Here is a 12,872-nt window from a genome sequence, read left to right as displayed (position 1 = left end):
GAGCGGAGAGGTAAGGGGAGTCGGGCAGTGAAGGGCCTCCCAGAGTCCCGAGTCTCCGCCGACGAGGCAGGACTGCCGGTGCAGGCCTGCGCCCCGGCCCGGCAGCCGCAGCCCAGCGGCCGAGCCCTTCACGTCCTGGGCTCTGGGGATGCGCCTTCGCCTTCCACGCGCCCCGCACGCTCGCGACCGTAGAGGGGGTTCCGCACGAGCCCGGGTACAAAATAGGTGTCCCCCTCCCCCCGGAGATTGGGAGGCCCGGGGCCATCAGCGTGAGGCTTCCTGGAGTCCCCTCCGGCCTCTCAGCGTGACCCTGGACCTCACTGGCTCGTCGAGAGCCGCGCCAGCAGTCCTCTCGGCAGCGGGTTCCCCGGGACACACCCCGTCCCCACCCCCGAGAGCTGGCGGCCAGCTCGGGATGCCAGGCGGCCAGGCGGGCGCCTTGCCAAATTCCGCGTTCCTCTCCAGGAGACGGGGAGTTGCGTCCCAGGCTCGGGAAAGCCCGTAGTTTGAGCTTGGGACTCGCTTGCAAAACCCCCCAAGGCGCCTGGGACGCCTCTGCAGGTTGAATTCCTGCTCCCTATCACTTCAATTTTAATTAATCTTTTAAAACACCGCTGTCACGTTGCTTGCAGAAAATTAATCAAACCTGAATCCTTGTTGCATAGCAAGAATTTCGATCCGAGTCTGTTAAAAAGGACTTGACTTTGCAAAGTCACGTCTTATACAGTTCCCTCATTCCCCCTTTAGCAAGGGAAATATTGCAAAAGTCAAGACATGTTTGTTTGGTTCTTTCTATCTTCAAAAATGAAACTTTGCTTATTTCTGATCTTTATTTTCTGTCTTTGAACAACAACAACAAAAATAATAACGAGATAAATTGCCTACCTCTGTTAATTCAAAATATAATTACTTTGAATGACCTTTAAGGGTCCAGATAAACTAAGATAATCTTAATTTTAATGTGACACGACCCCTATTTTTCCTTGTGAATAATGAGAATAAAGCAGTCATTAATTAATACCAAGATATCTCCATAGAAGATGGTATCTTGTCTCGCTGAGATGCTGAAATATCAGTTGTATTAGTAACTGATAACTGTATAATTGAACATGAAGATAGTCGTCTATTTTTAACCTCAAAGCTCAGAGTTTATTTGGTGATTGCTGAGCTCCTAATAATTAATTTTTGTTCCTTCTTGTTGCGTAAATAATTCTTATGATTCCCAGTTCCCGTGCAATAGAGAGGCTTCTCATTAAAATCTACTCCTCAAAATATAAGACTGTGAACCTATATTGTGCAACAACCCTTTCTATTCCATTATTTATAACATATTTGGTCTATTTTTATGTCTTCCTGTTACATTCCCCTTTGCTGTAGTTTATCTGCTAAAAATTGGGAGAATATAACTAACATCTTTTACTACAACTTCGTCTTTCTGTGTTCCATCGGTTCAGTTTAATATATAATACTTAAAATTTCCTATTTTTCAAGTTTCTGAGGTTTGAGGATAAGTTCCATTGAAGAATCAATGTTTTTTGTAAAGCAAAGTTGCCATAGACTCTACTCCCACCTAACACAGAGCCCACACTATCTCACACTTTTCTGTGGTTAAAAATAGACTTTGCTCAAACACATTCCGTTTTTCCAACTTGAAGATTGGCTCTCAACAATTTCCTGGGTTAAATTTACATTTAACACAACTTTTGGCATTAAAATAATTTCCCCTCCCACGAAATAGAGAAGACTTCCAAATAATAATGGAAATTTAGACTCCACCTTAAAGGTATCTAATTATTTCTTAGCATCAGTTTGCTGATGACCCTCACTTTTTATCCAATAGAGGGGGTTATATTTTTTTCTCTTACATATGCATAAAATCTCCCTATACATTTCTCCAGTATGTCTCCCGAAATAAATATAAAATATTTTACACCACTTAAATATTCTTCATACCTACCCTCCCAAACACTTACACTTTACTTGTCAGTGCTATTCCTAAAGTGATGAAAAGAATATTGGTTTTCCACTTTTATTTCCCCCTTGGAGCAATTAAAACTTTAGGTCAATATATGATGGAGTAATTCTCTCCTCTTAGATTTTATATTTTCCCACTGTAATTTAGACTGAAATGGGATTAAAACAGGATCTAGAGTTCTAATCTTGGTTGATGTTTTGGTGTATTCACCGTAAAGAGTCCTATTCCCTGGGGTCATGAAGCTCCCAAACGTCAATCAAGCAAACTGATTCAGAAATGCCATTGTTCGACTCCCACGTCACTCGCCTTCCTCTCATTTTATTTAACAATACCGGAGTTCTCTGATCAGTCATTCGGAATATGAGGCATTATCTGGGGAAAATTCACAAAGTGTCTTGGTCTTTCTTTGGGAGATACTGTTAAGGGGTTTCCGCAAAGCAGAAAGTGCTTGTTTATATTTCTGTCTTTGGACCGCACTACTGATCGAAAGAACCGATGAATACCGCTGGAAAGAAAATCATACCGTAAATCCGTCAAAAATTAATTCGTCCAGTTGGATGTTACATTTCTATTTTCGTGTTGGAAGCATCCTGACTTGTCACCGGAAGAGAAGTATGACCGGGTCTGGGTCCAGTTGGCATGCCCCCCACTTTCAACCCCTTCTGTTTTACCCCATTTAATAACATTAATGTGTTTAGTCTACACTAGTTAACCAAGAATTTATTTGGGGCGAGGAAGAGCCAACCTTTGCCCCGGGAGCTCTACCCAGCCCACTCAGACACATCCCAGAGCCTCCAACACTCGCATTTCCCATCCGCAGCCCTGGGTCGCCTACGCCGGGATCCCAGCTCCGAGACAATTCCCAAAGCCAGAGGCCTTGAGTGTGTTACTGGCTCCGAGCAGCCCAAATTAATGACCAACTTCACGTAGAGGCTGTGAGCCTTCATCCTGAGTTCCCTGAAGGCTCCCAGTGCGGAGCCCGGCTCCTGCGAGGACTTCCATGGCGGGAGGTAGGCGTGCCGAGACGGTTTCCTGGGAATAGCTGTCGCTTGCGTCTTTCTTTTAGAGGGTTTTGGGCGCAGAGACGCGATTCCTACCCTCCCGTAATGGGTTCTTACACCAGGATTCATCCAAAATCGCGACAGCCGCTCTGGCCCTGCTTGTTTGACACGCATTCATACACAAATGCTCGCGTTTGCGGCTCACATCTCCAAACGCGCCAACCCTCGCGCCCGCGTGTCTCCGCGCACACTTGGAGCCGAGGTGACAAGGGAAGGCGGTGGAGATGGGGACGGGGGTGGAGCCGCTCTCTGGTGGGACACGATCAATCACTTTAAAGTAAAGGGTTCAAAAGTTCCAACCACCCTTTGGAGGGAGAGAGAACGAGCTTCCCGGGGCCTGCTTCTCTCTCAGTAGCCCGCGGGTTCCCAGAAGCCGCGCGACAGCCTGGGATGTCGACCGCCCCGACAAGAGTCCCTTCTCCCGCCTGCGCGGCCGGCCGGGATTATAGGGCCTGCCTGGGCACTTTGGCTCCCCCCGCCGGAGCACCGGCTCTCCCACGGCACGGACACGCTCCAGCCCGCACCAGCCGGGGCGCGCGCTTTTCCCTTTCTCAGCAAGCGGGAAAGGCCTGCGTGCCGAGGCGGGCGCAGCGCGGGCGGCCAGGGCGCGGGGCCTCCGAGGAAACCCGAGCTCCCTGCGACCTGCTCTGCGAGAAGGGGAGGAGGGGAGCGCCAGCGGGCTGCCCCGGAGGCAGGCCATGCGAATTCCTGCGAAAAACCCCTCTCGAAAACACCAAAACCTTCCAAAAGACGTGGCTCTGTCCCTCCCCCCGTCCTGCGGCCTTCCATCCTGTCGGTCCCCTCCTCAGCAGCCGGCCTGGCCCTCACCTGAGACCTTGCTAAGGGCCTCGCCACCTCTCCTCTGCCCCATCCCCGCTTTTAAGCTTATTCTCCTCCCAGACTTCTCGCAGGCCTCGGCTAGGGTAGCCAGGGTGCCACAGAGGAAATGAAATTGTTCTGGAGATTACAGTGGGGCTTTTGGCCAGAAGTCCCCCCCCCACACACACACACACACACACTTTTTCTCATGCTTCCATATGAAGTGCAAACTTGTATTTCCCTTCCCAAGAATAGACAAATTTTCTCGCTTATTTGCAGTTTTGCAAAGTTCTACACACAGATCAGTGAACCTTAAGCGCCCTTTTTCAGACCCACATTGTGGAGGTTTGTCAGGGTCCCTGGGCAGTGAGCGTAATGACAGGTGAATCCAGCAGCCCCAGGGGAAGCCAGACCTAACCCCCAAGACTTACAATAGGGCAGGGGCCCAAGGGCTCCCCAAGCAGCTTTAAGCAACAGGTACCTTACAGCAGAGCAGAGCAGGTTTTCCAGGATCCCAGCGTTTAGGGCCTGGATGCAGAACCTGCTCCTAGGTAACTTGGGACAGAGAGTCCCTACCCAGGAGATTCCTTCTCTGCAGCTTTCCTCTCCTCACACAAGAGCAGGAATCTCTGCACTCTGAGCCACCTGTCCAGACATAGCCAGGCCTCAAGTCAGCTTCAGCAGAGGCCCTCACGGTGCAAGTCCGCTGCTGCCTGCAGCCTGCTGTTCTCCCTGATGTGACATTGATGATGATGAAGAAGAAGAAGGAGAAGGAGAAGAAAAAGAAATGCAAACTAAAAGGCCAAAGGGGGACCATAGCAAAGCAGAGATTCCTTTCTTATCCAAATTGCCCCTAACTCAGTCTTTCCCACACAGGAACAGAGAGAACTGGTTTCATGAACCCTAGCTTCTCAAAGTAACTTTTTTGAGTGATAGTTTGCTCCTGGACCTGAATGGACCCAACCTCAAGAGAGGAAGGACCTATATAGCTTTAGGGAAGTAAACAGCTTTATAGGGCAGAATCAGCCTCCCTGTAGGCGGTCATCATTCCACAGAGAGCCTGGTAGTTTCCAGCTGCAGGAGCCTAAGTGCTTGGTTGCACAACCAACCTCGGCCTTAACCCAGCCCAACTTGGGTCGGCCCAACTTAGGGGCAAGGAAATGGGAGATTTAGGGTTCCTTCTACTGCCTTCTACTGCTGTGAAGAAGAGCTTCATATGGAAATATGGCTAGGCCCTAGGACCATGCTCCAAGTGGGAGCTAGTCATCCTAACTAGGATGGAAGATGATTAGAAGACTGGAAGGGACTGGGGGAGATAGGGGATAGATAGATAGAGATAGGTATATTTTGTTTTGCCCTACTCAGGGATTCCAGCCTTCTCAGACCTTCCAGTTCATCCTCACTCAGCTACCAGGGTAAAATTGAGATCAGTTTCTGGGTCAGGGAGCAGCGGGGGCATGAGGGTGTGCTTTTCCAACCTCAGGCTGGTGTATAAGGAAGGATATAATGGGATCTGGCAGAGGGAAGGAGAGGCCTGAGCAGCAGCCGTAGCCCCCAGTCACTCTGAGGAACTCATCCTCATTAAAGAAATCCCCGTATGATGCTGCATTTCTTTCCCAGATTTGTGGCAGACACACTGAAGGAGGAGGCAGCTGTGGTGGCCGCCGCGTGCAGACGTCCAGCAGTGTGTCCCTAGCAGCAGACTTGGTGTCCCCAGTGTGAAGAGCCCAGGCCCTGCCTGTTAGGCTGTGACTGGAAACAATCCCCCACCCCAAGCAGCCTCCTCAGTGACGACCCCAAATCCCTAAACAGATTCCTGGACTGAGAGAAACACAGTTCATAGCATGAATGTCTAAGAGCTGGATTTGGTAGAAAAAGGAACAGAAAATCCCACCCAATTCTGAAGTCGCTAATACAATCGTGGGCAGCAGTGAGTATTTGTGCCTGGATATATGACGGGTTTCATACTTTTGGCCCCGGAATGACATTTCAAAAATATTTCTTCCCTACATAGCACCAACTGCTGTTTTTATGTCCTGCTATTGTGAAGCAACCCTCTGTAAACTATAGTGTGCATTTCCCCCTGGATTTTAGTGAAAGAACTGTGCAAACGCAACTGCTTTGTCCCAGAGCCACTGAAACAAAGACTAATACACAGGGAAGGACATTTCCAAAATGTACCCTCCTCTGATTTGGGAGGAAAGCTCCTAGAGGCACCAGCCTGTAATTGTGGTTGATATTTAATCCTCCTTAGTACAAAGGCTCATCTTTTCACGACGCAGAAGCACCGTTGACATAGGACTAACCTTTAGAGTTATATCCCAAACTGGGAGTCCAAAGCTTAGACGTGGATTGTCTATGCCTCTTCTAACCTGAACAAAAAGGATCTGAAGAAAATCACATTTTTTCCCTTGCAACAAAGCATTCCTAATCACTTCAGCTTGTTGGTGAATTTTTATTCCCGTGTCCACTTGGGATATTGAAATCGATCGCTGCAATATTTAATATATTACACTCCCTGGGTCATCGCTCTCCTAAGACCGAATTCTCTCTCCCTCATGCCCTCAACTCAGCCTGATTTCTACCCTCCCACTCCCATCTGTCCAGGCCCTCTGTTTTTCTGTCCACATAAAGCCTTTAATTCTCAGCCCAGTGCCGCCGACAACTTCACGTTTATTTTGTTTTCTGGTATGGAAAATACTGAAAGCTCTAGGCAGCACTGCACTTAAAAGGGAAAATGAGGAGCTCAGTAGTTTGGAGAAAATTAACCTGCCACAAACAACCTCATTAAAGAGCTGCCTACCAAGAGTTAAGAATTAATAGTAAAATGGATGGGAAAAAAAAACCCTTGAGTGAAGAGACCTTAAAACCGCTTTCCCTGAAAGGTGCATAATTTACAAGCCCAACCTAACGTTCGGTTTTATTTCCCTTTCCTAGTGACCTGTCCCATAACCTTGTAATCCACTGTGGGGCCGGTTTCTCTTTGGCCCCTTTCTTCTTTTTTACACACACCCCCATAGGTTTGCAAGTCCAAATACTTTCTGATATTTTTGGTTCAAAAATGCACTTAAATTGTTCGGGGTCTTTTAATTTAGAAAGACACTTTAAGAGACTCCTGGAATATCCTTTGGGAATTGTTAGATGATTTGAAGAGTGCCCTTAAAAGAATTGTGTTTGGATAGGAGGGGGTGGGGGGGGGATCATGCAGAAAGCAGCAGGAAAAACCAGAGTGAGGACATTGTGTAGATTTAGTGTTCTGATGGCGCTATGGTTTACTTTGCACATGAAGTTCCAATTTAAGTAAAGCCCGTGTATGTGGGCTGTAAGTTGCTTTTCTAATGTTTTATTGGGCATTGTATTCTATATTGGCATTTTATATGCATAATCTCATTTCAATGCAGAGCCGCATACTAAATCCTGGGGCAAGCAGATGAGAATGCGGTATGGATATTACACTCAGTTTCATAGGCTTCAATGAGACTTTGCACATCGCGATTTCCATTGTAATGGCTTATCTTTGGCTAGAATTTTACACATCGACATGCTATTCCTTTGGCCAGGATCCTGAATGAAGAAACAGTGTCAATGGAACAGCCATAATGATTCCATTCACATTATAGCAGGTAACTGGGATCAGTGGTCCTAAAGTATTTATAAAAGATTTCCTGCTTTTCTTTCTCTTAATAATCATTTTTGCACTTTTTTTTCTTTGAAGAAGATCATATTTAAAATCACCCTTGGAGTATACACTAAAGTAATGTTTCAAAGCAGGAAGAGATAGGAAATCCACCATCAGGATGCTTCCAATTCCTCTAGAAATCCTTCTATTGTGTCAGAATATTATATGTAGTCTACATGTTATGTAAGATTGGATCCTATTCAGATAAATCAGCTAGAGATTGATACAAAGAACAAGATTTTAGAAGCCCTTGGCAACCTCCCTAAGTCTATATAATAAGGTATCTTTTCCTCCCATTTAAATTATACAAAATAAGTTTTGTTTTTCTCCTATTCAATGGTACTGTTAAACTACAAACCACAGACCAAAATGTATAATATAATAGGAAATGTTGATATTTCAGGGAAAGTAGATGTTTCCGAGGTAATTTTTCTAAAGAAGATGGCAGGCGTGTATGACTGATTCCCTAATTTACTTTTGAATTTTCAAAACATAAGATGTAAAAAGATTTTTAAAAACAAGGATTAAAATATTTTTATTTTCCTGAAATTGTATAAGCAGCAAAGCAATTGAACAATTCACATGTTAACCAAGCTCTTCTACTTAAAATTTTTCCTTATTTAGGAGGGGTGGAAAAGTACCACCTCTCTCTTTTTTTTTTTTCACCTCTTTTTAAACTCAGATGAGAAACACTCTGGTATTAGTGACATACACCCTTTTAATTCTCAATCATATATTTTTAAGGTCGCTTTTTAAAAGTCTTTATTATAACAGATAAAAATCAAATCTGGCTTTCTGAAGACCACTTTGCCACACGATGTATAACACGTGGAACAAAATTAAAAGTATCTCTTTGCATTTGCATCTGGCAATGTACTCCATGTTAGAACCATAGCTGGGTGTTTATGGAGTTGAACCCTCCTCCACGCTGTTTTTTATAGCCTAACCGGAATAGCTCAGCACATGCAGGACAAGAGGCTGGGAAGCTCTGGCCCCTCACCCCAGCAAGGAAGCTCAGGGTCACCGCAGGCTCCCACACCGCCTCTATCAGCATTGTTTTAAGTCCAGATTTTACTCTCTTTCCACCTCTGGAGAAAATGTTGCTAACTGTTGGTATTCCCCCATGATGTCTTCTCTTGGGTGCAGGGTTAGGTAGGGGGAGGGGAAGAAGAGGACAAGCTGAGAAGGTAGAAGATAAAAAAGTGATGATAAAGGAAAAAGAAAACAAAAACTGGCTATGGCAATTTCTACTACAGCATGCAGGTTTTTACTTTGAGTGGATCTAATAACCAGGCATTTGAAAGCTTAACCATCCCCTGGTTTGCACATTTGGATTCAATGTAGAGGAAGAAAACTAATCTTGCACATTTGCACCACTGACAATGAGGGTATTCATTTTGAAAGGGAGGGAAAAAGAGAAATCTAGAGAAACGCAAGGGAGAATGAACGTAAAATGCGCCTTTATTCCTGGGAGATCCAAGAATTTAGGTCCTTTCCAGTCATTTCAGACTGAAACTCTTGCCTCCTGACCAAGTTGTAGCCTCAAGATCTCTTACATATTTGCGTCATGTCTAACTTTCACAGGAAGGAGGGAGGGCTTCTGCCTAAGCTTGGTGCAGTCTCTCTCTTCCTTACTGCTTTTCCTTGCTACTGCTCATCACTTATCATAAGTATTGTGTTGTTCCCCGAGCTAACTTAAACTGATCTTAAAGAGGGCAAGCACTAACAATGGGAATTATATTCCAACCCTTCCATGCCCCACATGCGCTTGCCCAACAGCCCAGACTCCAGGAAAATTGAGTTTGTTTGCCTGCTTGTTTGTGTTGATGGCTTGGGGAAGAGGGCAGGCAGCCACTCAGATGGTTTCCCCTCCGTTTCCCTCCCTTCCTTCTGAGCATCCTGGCTGAGGAGGGCCTTGCAGACCCATGAGCAGTTGTTCTCCGCTAGACTGGCGACATTTTAGGGTCTAAGTGTATTGACTGCTAAGCCTCTTCCATCCAAGAGGGTCAAACACAAACATACTGATGGCATTGATTCGATGAATAACTGGATCTTACTGGAGAGCCTCTAGGCTGCCTGCCACTCTCTTTCCACCTCTTTCTGTCTTGCTCCAGTTCTCTCAACTGAAGGAAGATCCAGGTAGCAGGAGCTAAGGAATCGGGAATACCCTAGCATCTCAGGTACTTGGCCTGTTTCCCTTGTAGCTGTTCTTTTCAGACTACATGGACGCGCGCGCGCACACACACACACACACACACACACACACACACACACACACACCTGCAGGCAGCAGGCTCTCCTAATTCCCTTTTGAAACCTCTCTCCCTCCACCTCTCTGGCCTTAACGTCCCCTGCAAGGGGACAACCAGTGCCCTTCCCCCAGTTAGGCACAAGTCTGTCCTGAAGCCTTGCCTGCAGCCACCAAAGAATAGGAAGCTTGCTGTGCTACAGCCTGAATAGCTCGGCTCTGGGGGAAGAAGTCGTGGGAGTCAAGTAGTGGCCCAGGACAGGGTTAGGTTCAAGGTAGAGAAAGAAAAGGAATGACAGTCAGCAGTTCCCCCATGGAAGCCACTGACAGAGGTTTAACTCCACACGTTTTGGGATCCTGTTTTTCTAAACAAACTGGAGTGATCTTTAGGGAAAGCCAAAGACACATGATGAAAACATCCTGTTTTGAGAAGCAGGAACGGTGGAACCGCAGTTAACTGCCCACGAGTGCGTTAATCAGGAAAGGGGCTTGGGAGCCCAAGGCTTGAATTTGGTGAATTCGTGCAATTTGGAGCATTTCGACTTAATATTGATCCCTAAACTCAATTTTGAAAACAGCCTCCATCGCAGGAGTATGGGCTGTGTTATCCCAGTATTTGCACGCATCGATTGGGCTAAAATAAAATTCATCATACTCTCCGCAAAGAAGGAAGAGGCAGGGACGGTCACAAGAGGAATAGCAGAAAGTGCATAGTTAATATGGGTTGTACGCGAATCCGCGAAACAAGTGCTTTAAACCCAAGGGGATTTCGCGTAATAGCTAATTTGGTGAGAGAGCGAGAGTGCGCAAGCAGAGGGCCATCTTAGAAGGGAAGAAAGATAGCTGAATATAGGTTTTTCTGACTGGAATTAACATTTCCTTGTGATTTGCATTCGCTAATGTCCAAGCCCTTACGTCCACCTAACCCAGGGTTTTCCACCCCCCAGTGCCGGCTCTCTCGAAGAAATTCCCTTCCCTCGAGCTGCACGTTCAGAGCTCAGAGGCTGCTGCTGCTTTTCCCCCCGACCCACCGGGTCTTAAGTCCTGGAAAGGCCGCGGGGCCGAGCCCAGGGAGGCGCTCTCCGCCCGCCCACTCCAGGCCAGCAGGGCCCGGCGGGGTCTTCGTCTCCAAGTTAATCAAATGAACCCAGCGCCTGCCTGGTTTAGCCCATACCCTTCCCGGGTCCCAGCTGGCTGGAAAGAGAACTGGAGGAGATGGGAATATCTTATCTTAAAATAAAGAATAAATCCTTTCCCTTGTTTAAACACACACACACACACACACACACACACACACACAACCAAAAACGGTTCCTCTTATTTCTCCTGTCTTCTGTGTCCAGTTCAGGTTCCTAAAGGAGACGGAGAGGGAGAAAAGGAGAGAGAGAGATCGCGCGTGACAGAGAAAGGAAGAAAGAGGGAGAGAGAAAAGGAGAAAGAAAGCTTTAAACAAAAGACGAGCTGGCTCAGGCAGGGGTCTGGAGCCCTCCTTCAGGGACCTCTCTGCCTGTAGCCTCTCCAGTCCCCGGCCCTGCATTTTTGGGCGTTCGGCAGGCGTGGCCGAACCGGCCCGATCCCGCGCTCCACGCGGCCGGAGAACTGGAGACAAAGCCCAAGAACCAGTTCCACCCCCCCCCACCCCCCACCCCCCCGCAGCGCGGCTCGAGCCCGCGTCCGGGGCCGGCGGCCTGCGGTCCAGGCTGTGACCGGAGAGGGGCGCCGGGTCTCCTGCGCCCGCCCGCGGCCTCGCCGCCTGGGTCGCCCTGGCCCGCCCGGTTCTCCTCGCAGCACTCAGCAAGCTGCTCTCGTGGGCTCGCGAGTTCAAAACACGCCTTCTCATCCACAAAAGCCCGGACCCCCCTCGCCACTTTCTTCCCAGGTCCCGCAGCGTCTCCAGGGGTCGCCGTGGCGCTCCCGGCCGGAGTCCGCTTCCGCCCTGGGCCTCGGAGGCCGAGCGGCCATTTACTGCCCTCTGATTGCGCCAGGACCAGGTTAGCTCATAAAGCCTTTCACACTCAACAATGGGGATTTTCTCAACAATTAACAAAAAACAACATAATAAAGCCATTTACAAAGACCTTGCTATTTACTATAAATTAGGCACTCTTTAAGAGACCAGTGCGTAATTTCACACACTTTACAACTGGGGCTGCATTTTAAACACCCGGGAAAACAAGCTTGTTGCACTTTCCTGTGACCTGTCTGCGGTGCACCTCTGTTTCCCCTCTTCCTCTCGAAGCAGCTTTGTTTGCATTGCTGCGCTCCAACCTCCCCAACCCAGGCTGGTTTTCCAGGTCACTGTCTCACGTTTCCCGTCTCCAGGTCATCATTCCACTTTCAGATGCACTAAGCGGTTCCAAGGGACAGGAACCACGGCGCCAAAGGAAGTAGGCCTGGCCGCATCGCGTTTCCCCGACTTGGGGGGTTCCCCCGGGCCTCGCCTGCGCGCCCGCGCCCTCCCCCGACTCCCGGTCTGGGCTCTTGGGCCACTTCCCAGGGGGCGTTCGCAGCCCCGCCGGCAGCCCGAGTGAAGCCCCATCTCTTTGCCACTTGCGTTCCGCACACTCAGTTGGAGGCATTGGCCAGCCCTCCGCCCAAGGCGAAAAGCTGGGCCCCATTTGCCTGGGGAAGAGAGCTCAGGCCTGGGCGAGAAGGTGAGAAATGGCCAGGCGGCGTGTGCGTGCGCGGGGGTGGGAGATGGCTCCGGGCCACACAAAAGGAGCGCCAAGGGACGGAAGGCGGTCCAGCCCCCGAGGGCCGGCCCCGGGGAGAAGGCCAGGCCGGCCGCGCGCCCCGGCGCCCCTGCCCTGCTCCGGGTAGGCCCGGCCACGAGGTCGCCGGGCAGTGAGGCCGCACGAAAGGCGCTGGGGGCCGTGTGCACGGGGGTACGGGCCTTTCCGCCCGGGGAGCGGGTTGGTTCATTCCGAGGAGAGCAAGAGCTGGGCGGGAAAAAAAGTCACAAAGAAATTTGTTTGCCACCGTGCAAAATGGCGGCATTTGCACATCTTTCTGGTGGTGGCAGTGGCCCAGGCCTGAAAGCCGGGAGCTGCCCTGGGTCAGCGCGGTGGCCGGAGCAGGCAGGGAAAAAGG

This window comes from Neophocaena asiaeorientalis, unplaced genomic scaffold (assembly GCF_003031525.2).
Source record: "Neophocaena asiaeorientalis asiaeorientalis breed wild unplaced genomic scaffold, Neophocaena_asiaeorientalis_V1.1 scaffold217, whole genome shotgun sequence".
In the NCBI taxonomy this organism is placed as follows: domain Eukaryota; kingdom Metazoa; phylum Chordata; class Mammalia; order Artiodactyla; family Phocoenidae; genus Neophocaena; species Neophocaena asiaeorientalis.
Note: the sequence above shows the minus strand (reverse complement) of the source record.